The 8760-nt window shown below is 36.0% G+C and overlaps 1 long non-coding RNA gene across 2 annotated transcripts; it reads right to left on the bottom strand.

Annotated features, from left to right (window-relative positions):
• Positions 1–6577: 6577 nt before the first annotated feature.
• Positions 6578–8420, bottom strand: LOC119371568 (uncharacterized). 2 transcript variants are annotated; one of them, XR_005179201.2, is made up of 3 exons: positions 8293–8420; positions 7610–7675; positions 6578–6730 (listed from the first exon to the last, which is right to left on the bottom strand). It is a non-coding gene; the product is annotated as an uncharacterized LOC119371568 (long non-coding RNA). The 2 variants fall into 2 exon arrangements; XR_005179200.2 differs by having other exon boundaries at positions 6578–6719.
• Between the last annotated feature and the right edge of the window lie 340 nt (positions 8421–8760).

Below are 8760 nucleotides of genomic sequence, written 5' to 3'. Positions count from 1 at the left end.
TTTCCCCAGCAGAGTCGCCAAACTGTGAACCCCTTCCCCAAATGTCATAGGCATGTGATGCATATGATGAATGAGAAGAAATACACGTGATGTGTGTGAGTCGCCACCTTGTTTAATTATTTTAGGGTAAACTAGGAAAAAACCCTAAGTGACTCCATTTTTAATTAACCTAGTTACTAGATTAATTATCCCAATGTTTAAGGCACAATCTACGAACCCGAGGTGGATCCCGAGACCATGTCATGCTGATTGACTAACCAAAAAGAGTGAATGCTTTGCAAGGTGAATGATGTAATTGGACCAAATGAAATGTTTATGTGATTTTGATGATTTCGACTTGCCACCCGGGGTGAAATCCCGAATGTGCCTACGTACTTCCGTTTGAATGGAAGATCAAAGTCAACGTAGTTCGATAGGCCTTTTTAAAAGGGCTTTGAAGGTGTATGCTTAATGCTTGAGTGTGTATGCTTTGTGCATGAGTGTGTATGCTTTGTGCATAAGTGTGTATGCTTTGTGCATAAGTGTGTATGCTTTGTGCATGAGTGTGTATGCTTTGTGCATGAGTGTTTAAGCATTTCGCCAAAGATTGATTGATTTTTAGGCATGTTGCCAATAATGTTGATTTTAATGGCTTTTAGCCAAAATGATTTGATTTAGGCAATTGTTGCCAAAATGTGCGATTTAGGCGATTGTCGCCAAAATGGTTGATTTTAAGGCCTTTGGCCAAAATGTGTTGTTTTAGGCAATTAGTTTGCCAAAAATGTGCGATTTAGGCGATTGTCGCCAAAATGGTTGATTTTAAGGCCTTTGGCCAAAATGTGTTGTTTTAGGCAATTAGTTTGCCAAAAATGTGCGATTTAGGCGATTGTCGCCAAAATGGTTGATTTTAAGGCCTTTGGCCAAAATGTGTTGTTTTAGGCAATTAGTTTGCCAAAAATGTGCGATTTAGGCTTTAATGCCACGATTATCAATTAATCGGGCGTTCGAGCTTAATCACAATTTATTGTCGAAACGTGATCGATTAATGCTTTTAGCCACAATTATTGATTAATTGGACTTAAGCCAGATTTATTCGAAATAAGGCAATTGAACCGTAGTTATTAATTAACTAGGCTCTTTTAGCCAATATTGTCGGATTTAAACTTTAATACCACGATTATTGATTAACCGGGCATTTAAGCTTAATCAAATTAATTAAGGCAGTTTATTTACCAAAAATAATGACGTGGATGCATTTATGCAATTGTAGAATTATTAAGAGTAGAAGAGAAATATGCATGAAGTGCTAAAATTAAATAGGCAGAGTTTTGTTTACATACCTGATTTAATCGACGACCGCTTCTTAACTCCAGATTAAGCTCCTCGCTTAGGAAATATTAATTAATTTTAATTTGTTTAATTTTAATGTCCAAATATCACAATAAAAATGCAATAAAAATTAAATTAAATGCAAAAAGCGGTAAAGAAAACGCAAGGAGCGTGAGAGGGAGAAGGATTCGTCCGTCAACACAGACAGGGGTGCCAAAATTGGACTGAAAATGGCCTATTTATAGGCCATTTTCGGGTCCCGGGCGGCAGCTGCCGCCCTGTCGGTGGGGCGGCAGGCCCCGCCCACGCTGGGCGGGGGGTGCCGCCTGGGAGCGCGGCAGCTGCCGCCAGTCGGTGGGGCGGCAGGCCCCGCCTGGTCTGGGCGGCAGGTGTCGCCCAAGCTGGGCGGCAGGTGCCGCCCAGGGGCGTGGGGGGGCCAGGCCCCGCCTGCGCGGGGCGACAGGCCCCGCGCGAGCTGGACGCATGCCTCCCGCGCAGGGCGACGGCCACGCGCGCTGGCGGCGGCCTCGCCCGCAGCGACTGGGCGCTGGCCTCGCCCGCGAGCACGGCAGGCCCCGCCTGCGCGAGGCGACAGCCTCGCCCGCGCGCGCTGGGCGCGGCCTCGCCCGGCGCGCTGCAGGCCCCGCCCGCGCGGGGCGGCAGGCCTTCCCGCGCGGGGCGGCAGCCCTCGCCCGCGCTGGGCGGCAGGCCTTGCCCAGGCAGTGGGGCGGCAGGTGCCGCCCAGGCTGGGCGGCTGCTGCCGCCGTGCCCGGCGGCCGGCGCCGCCGTGGCCGGTGTGGACACCGTGCTTCGCTCCGGGGGCCTTTTTGGGAGTTCCGGACCTCTGAAAAATATTCTGGGACCTGTTCCGCGATCCTCGCGATATTCCGGACGTTTTAAATACCATATTGACATATTTTCGGTGAACTTCCGAAATAGCCTCCGGTCCGGCTGGACTGTTTGCAGTCCGGGAAAACAGGCTTTCTGAGCCTCAAAATTTGGGTATTCACAACCTAAACGAAAGAGATTCTATCTCAAATCGTTTTTAGTAAATATTTATTTCAAAAAGATTTTTCCTCTTATTTTCGAAAATTTTGTTTTTAAAGGAAAATTAGATTTTCTTTTATTCGCTTACTAAAAAGAACGAATATTGACTTAAAAGATTTGGTAACAAAGATTTCCGTATCTTCTAAAAATGGAAAGTCAATATTCTGATTTGAAAAAGAGATTTTACTTTCTAAAAACGGGATTCTCATCCCTTTCTATAAAAGGCGTCTTTTCTTTAAAAGACATGAGAAGAAAAATTTTTTAAGAGTGTTTGTCCATTATTCATATTTTTTATCTCTCAAAACTTATTCTCAACCCCCTTTATTTCTTTTCATCTTAATACTTTACGTTTTATCTTTAAAAGAGAAAAGAAATTTTATAACAACTTCTTTTGAAAGACAGTTCTGATTTCTAAAATGATTTTCTAATCTTAAAAACTATTTTTCCTGTGCTTATATTTGCATTTCTATCTGTCTATTTAGATTCTGTAATCTTTAGTAGACAGGTTTTCATTTGATAAACATTTGTGTAATAGCTTAGGTCAAAAGCTATTGTGAAATAGGTTATTAACTGACCTTCTCAGTGAGAGAGATTCTAATATCTTGAATTGAGTTTCTGTTCTCAGCCAAAAACAAAAAGGGTTAAGGTTAACTAGAACCTTTGGAAAATCTAGTGGGACAAAAGGTAGATTTAGGAGTTGATCTATTGCCTTGTACTGTTGGTTTGTCTCTTACCCTCGAAAAGAGATAACATAGTTGAGGATCTCAAGATGAGTCTTGGGGAGTGGATGTAGGCGACTTAATGTTGAACCACTATAAATCACTATGTTAATCTTTTTATTTTCTGAAGTTCTGCTTGATACTATTTTACTCACACACTTCTGTTTATGTTTTAGAAATGCTAAAAATTGTTAATGGTTTTGATGTTCTAAACTAGAATAAGTTTTGTCTTTTCTGAACATTAGAACTCTGGACTTCTGCTCAGTGAAACTACCAAGTTCTAAATTGTTCTTCTATTTTCAGTATATTTCACTACTTGGGTTTCTAATCAATTTTCTAATCTTGATTGAAGTTTTGTGAAGCAGTTCAGATTTCAAAAACTGTTTCTCACATATTCTTTTATATTTGTCTAAACTTTATGAGGAAGTTCTAAACATAATAGCTTTCCTTCATAAAGTAGTTTTAATATTGCATAAGAAATTGTGAAATAGTTCTAATTAATAACTATACTTTGCAAAGTCTTTCTATTTTCTGCATAAGGGCATTGTGAGGAAGTTTTAATCAATAACTTATTCTCACAAGTGCATTACTTTTCTGCTGCTATAGAATTCTAAGTTTGTTTTTAAAGTTAAATTTTTATTTTTAGAAAATTCAATGTACCCCCCTCTTGGGTTGTGCCATACATATTCGGGACCCATACCTTTAATTTCAATAATATATTTCTAATTACATACCAATGAATGTAATTTATAATATATTTATAATTTACTCATTATTTTACTAGATGTTAAATGTTACAATACAATTTATTAATGATATTTCTTGACATAACTTTTTACAATATTTGATAAATATTAAAACCGAAATTTAAAACAACAGTTTATATTTATTATTAATATAACATTTCATAAATATTCTAAATGGTTGTAGGCATTGCTTATAAATGTAATTTCATTTTAGTGCTAAAAACAATTATCTTATGTTGCCACAAGATTTATGAGAATGTTGTATACATATGCCTACATTTGTAATAATTATTGCTTAAAATACAATGTCATTTTTATTAATGTTGCAATAACATATCCATTGACAATTAATTAATTACTTATAGTAATTAAATATAGTTTAAAAGTAAAATATAATAAAAGTTGTATAAAATTATATTAGTGACGTTTTAATATAATTTTGAACAAAAATTTTCAAATATTACAATAGACACTTAAAACAACATTTATATATGTTGCCATATAAAATTTAACAACAATTTGTAAATGATTTAGGTGTCATTTTATAAATGTTATTTCAGTTCAAATATATAGTTACGTTTAATACACATCCATTTAAGTGACATTTAAGCAACATTTAGGGAAAGTGTTCGTAAAAACATTAGTGACATTTTTAGAAGTTTTAGCAACATTTCTTGTTTGTTACTATGTGACATTTTTGTTGTAGTGAGGCGTATTCTGAGATTGGAGCTTATTCTCGCTCGAACGACCTTCTCACTACTAGGCTTCTATTAGGATCTGGCAGGTAGATGCATTTGCTTTTTTAATATCATGTACTAAACAACTCTTATTAGTACAATTTATTCACAAATGCACCACATAAGTATGAATGAATGACTTTTGTAAAAAAATGTTTGAAATATTTTCTTTTATTTCATATCAATAATGTAAATTCACGTAATTTGCATACTAACTATTAAACTCAATACATCAAGCTTTAAAGTTAATAAGAAACACAAAATGTGAATTAAATTAATTGGAACTTGCCATAAATGTTTTATCTTAAACATAAAATTCCTTCAGGTTGTCTAGGTTGACTAGCTTTGTAAGCTCGTTGCCTTCTAGATCTAATAGCTTCACAACACCTATTGAAAACTTCCTCTTGATCAGAAATGGACCTTTTCAATTAGGCTTGAATTTCCCTTTAGGGTTATGAACATTCGACTTTACCTGCTTTAGGACCGAATCTCCTGCCCTTAACAGCTTTGGGTTGACTTTTGTTGAAGTGCTTAGCCATTCTCTTTTGGTAGAGCTGATCCATAAACCATGCATTCAACCTTTTTCCATCTAGGAGAGCTATCTCTTGATAAAGGCTTTCGGCCCATTGACATTCTAAGATTTTGGATTCCATCATTATGCGCAAGAACTGCACTTTTATCTTAGTTGGTAGAACAACCTCCACTCCATAAACTAAAGAATAAGGAGTTGTTGGTTTGGTTTCTTCTTGCAGTCATTTGGTTTCTTCTTGCAGTCATTTGGTTTCTTCTTATACAAGCTGGTGCCACTGGAGATCTATCCCTAAAACCAAAATACCCACCTTTAACATTAGACTGACTTGCAGGTGGGTTTCGTCTATACTTACTAAACTTCCGACTAGGCTCAGCTACAAATGAGATTGGCCTCTTAAACCTTTGCTCCTGATCTTCCTTCCTTGCAGGTGGGTTTCCTCTATACTTACTAAACTTCCGACTAGGCTCAGCTACAAATGAGATTGGCCTCTTAAACCTTTGCTCCTGATCTTCCTTCCTTAATTTCTTAGCTCTAATGGCGGAAGTTCTTAGTTCAGAATAAATTCTTAGGTCAATTGTGGTCAATTTCTTTCATATGGAAAGGTTCGATTCTTCCTCAAATCGTCAACATTTGTCCCTCTCATTAGAGACCAGGAATGGTGTATATTGGGACAACTGATTAAAATTTACTTCTACTCTGCGTTGTCATGTTCCCCTGTTTCGAATTCAGAAATTCCCTCCTCTTGTCATCAATATATACCTCTAGCATGTAATTATCCTTAAATGCCTAGAGGAAATCATCCCATGTCAGTATTGGAGGCCATACATCACTAGCTAGGACTTTCTTCCACCATTTAAATGCATTCGCCTATAGTAATGATATAGCATAATCATACCTCTCATCTGGTGCATAATCCATTTGATCCAAGATTCTCCTTGTTCTTTTTAATCATGTCTCAGCCTCAGCTGGCTCAATAATACTAGAAAAATCAAGATCTCCATACTATCACAGTTTATCATACCTCATTTCTTTCTTTAGTTTAGGAATATATGGTACATATGGTATGTATGACTCATGTGGATGATTAGATGCTTCTATAGAATAGGGATAAATTGGCGTTGCACTCCTTGTTGACTCATGGCTACCACCATGCTCAACGACCCCAGATGCCTTATATCATAAAAGGACATCATTTAATAACATGTAGACAATGTAGGGTATGCTTGACATATGTCCCAATGGAACACTAAACCATGCTATGATACCAAAACTATATATAACATCCTAACACCATATATCCAAGGACAAAATAATGCTGAGATGCTACATAATGTGTCATAAATAACCAATAATAGAGGTATAAATCACACCATGTATTCAGTAGTGGAAACCAGTATAAAAAAATTTCTTACTTTTCACACACAGTCATATATAAAATATATACTTGATAAAACATAGTTTAAGCATATCTTTTTACATGGTGGACCATACGGAGAACAAACTCCTTAAATACATGTATATAAAACTGAGGAGGTGATATATGCAGACACAACTAATTCCGACCTTAGTTCCATTTCTGCCAGTCTGAACAGAAGAAGTTCTGACTGCTAATGCCCCTTAGAGCCAAAATCTGGAAAAATACTAGCATTTTATATGAGATGTTACTCAGTGAGTAAACATTATCATAAATGATTATTTGAAATATTATAACATAACAGGCATCTCAGATAAAGCACATAGTACACTTCCAATAATTTAGAACATCTCAAACTCCTCAGGCCATCATTACCCGATATCAAACATCATCAGATAATAATCATTCATCAAATCATTCATAACAATAGTGTACAAATTTCACATCATTCTCATTGATAGAAATACAGATCACAGACATTCAAGGCATCACAGATATGATGCTACAGACATATATTTCAGAAGTATGATGCAGATGATTATCAGATTATTTATGTTATGACTTGTCAAACCAAACTCGCCCCTGGGGTATCAGATATCAGATTTAGCTAGCCAGCTTTCAGATCAAATATTTTGAGCACGCAGCTCCAGATACAAACTTTTGAGCTTATAGCTCCGGATAACAGATTTATAAGCACATAACTCCAAATTGAAATCAGATTTATGAGTTGGTAATGACAGTCATAATTTCCTTTTATCTCAGATGCAGAATATGACAAATTTGCATTCACAGATTAGGCTCACTAGCCTTAGAATAATACATACCTTTTTTTTCTTCATCTATCCCTTTTCAGAATCACGTCATGTTCTTTCCAAAGCAAAGTATCAAATATAGAACATTGTCATAACAGATAACTCAAACAAACATTCATCACAGATTAGGTTCATTAGCCTCAAGATAGTAGATACATTTTTGCTTAGCTTGCCTTATTCCATGATAAGAATCATATTCTTATCATAACAAGATATCAAATATGAATGTATCAAGACAGACATTATAGGCATTCATTCATTATGTACAAATAATCATTATAAGCTTTTACTCACAGTACACAGAACTGTAGTTTCAACGCCGGGAAGAGCCTCCTTCTCTGCCTCCTATGATCCTCTTACCTATATGAATAAGCAAGCACTTCAAGACTCATTTAGGCATTTAATCAAACACTTGGTGTGCATGACTTAAATGCTTAGTACCTTTGTTCCTCTTTGTATTTTGAATTCTCGGAGAATTCCATGTATTCTCTAACAATCATTAAACAATCCTATAATCTTAACTCAATCAACTACTCATTAACTAACATTATTAAAATTCACCATGACATCACCATTTAATGAATATTTCTTAAGCTCCTTAAACTTCCATAACCATATAAATATGATAACTTCAATTTTAACATAATTGTTTTCAAACCAACACTTGATAACATCTTTAGAATGTTTATTCAACTAATTAAGCTCACTAATTCAAATTGAAATGATCATCTCTATGATAATCTCAGGTTGGCCGAACTTCCTTCTAAGAACCTTAGGTGTGGTTTTCTCAATTCAATCAAATTAAAGCTCAATTCATAGATTATCTAAACAATAGTAACTAATTAATACCTTAAATCATGTTTATTTCATTTATCTCATCAAAGATCATCTTTTACCCCAAATTCTCTCTTTGAAACCCTAGCTATATCCTCTCTAAATCAAGTAGATAACTTAAGAATAAATGAAAACTAACTTACCTTTGATGATTTCTAGCAAAAACCTTTTGATTTCAAGTGTTAATTTCAAGAGAAATCAATTTTTATTTTCTTCTTCTTCTTCTCCTCCTCTCCTTAAGTTGCAACCCATCTCTCCTGCTCCTTTCTTTTTTGTATTTTACCTTCTCTTATTTAGGTTATCATATGGTATATAAAGGATAAAAAGTCATGAGCAAGTCAATGACCATCAAATCCCTCTTAGCCTCCTTAAAGTTGTACATATTCATGTTTTAACCCACATTTGTTACTTACAATTTCTCCTTTATTCTAATCAAGCCCATATCCTTTATTAACACTTAATTAACCACATTTAGATCTTAACTAAACATCTTAGGTGAGTTAACATCAAGTCGTTAAGTGCTTAATCTAGATTCTACTTAAGGTGCTTCACGTGTTAGCTTCTCTTCGTCATGACTTGAGCACATTTAACCTTCTCCTAATTAATCTCCA

Source organism: Jatropha curcas, chromosome 7, assembly GCF_041381405.1.
Source record: "Jatropha curcas cultivar XTBG-Jc1 chromosome 7, XTBG_Jcur_1.0, whole genome shotgun sequence".
Classification (NCBI taxonomy): Eukaryota; Viridiplantae; Streptophyta; class Magnoliopsida; order Malpighiales; family Euphorbiaceae; genus Jatropha; species Jatropha curcas.
This window is presented reverse-complemented; position numbering and strand designations above follow the sequence as displayed.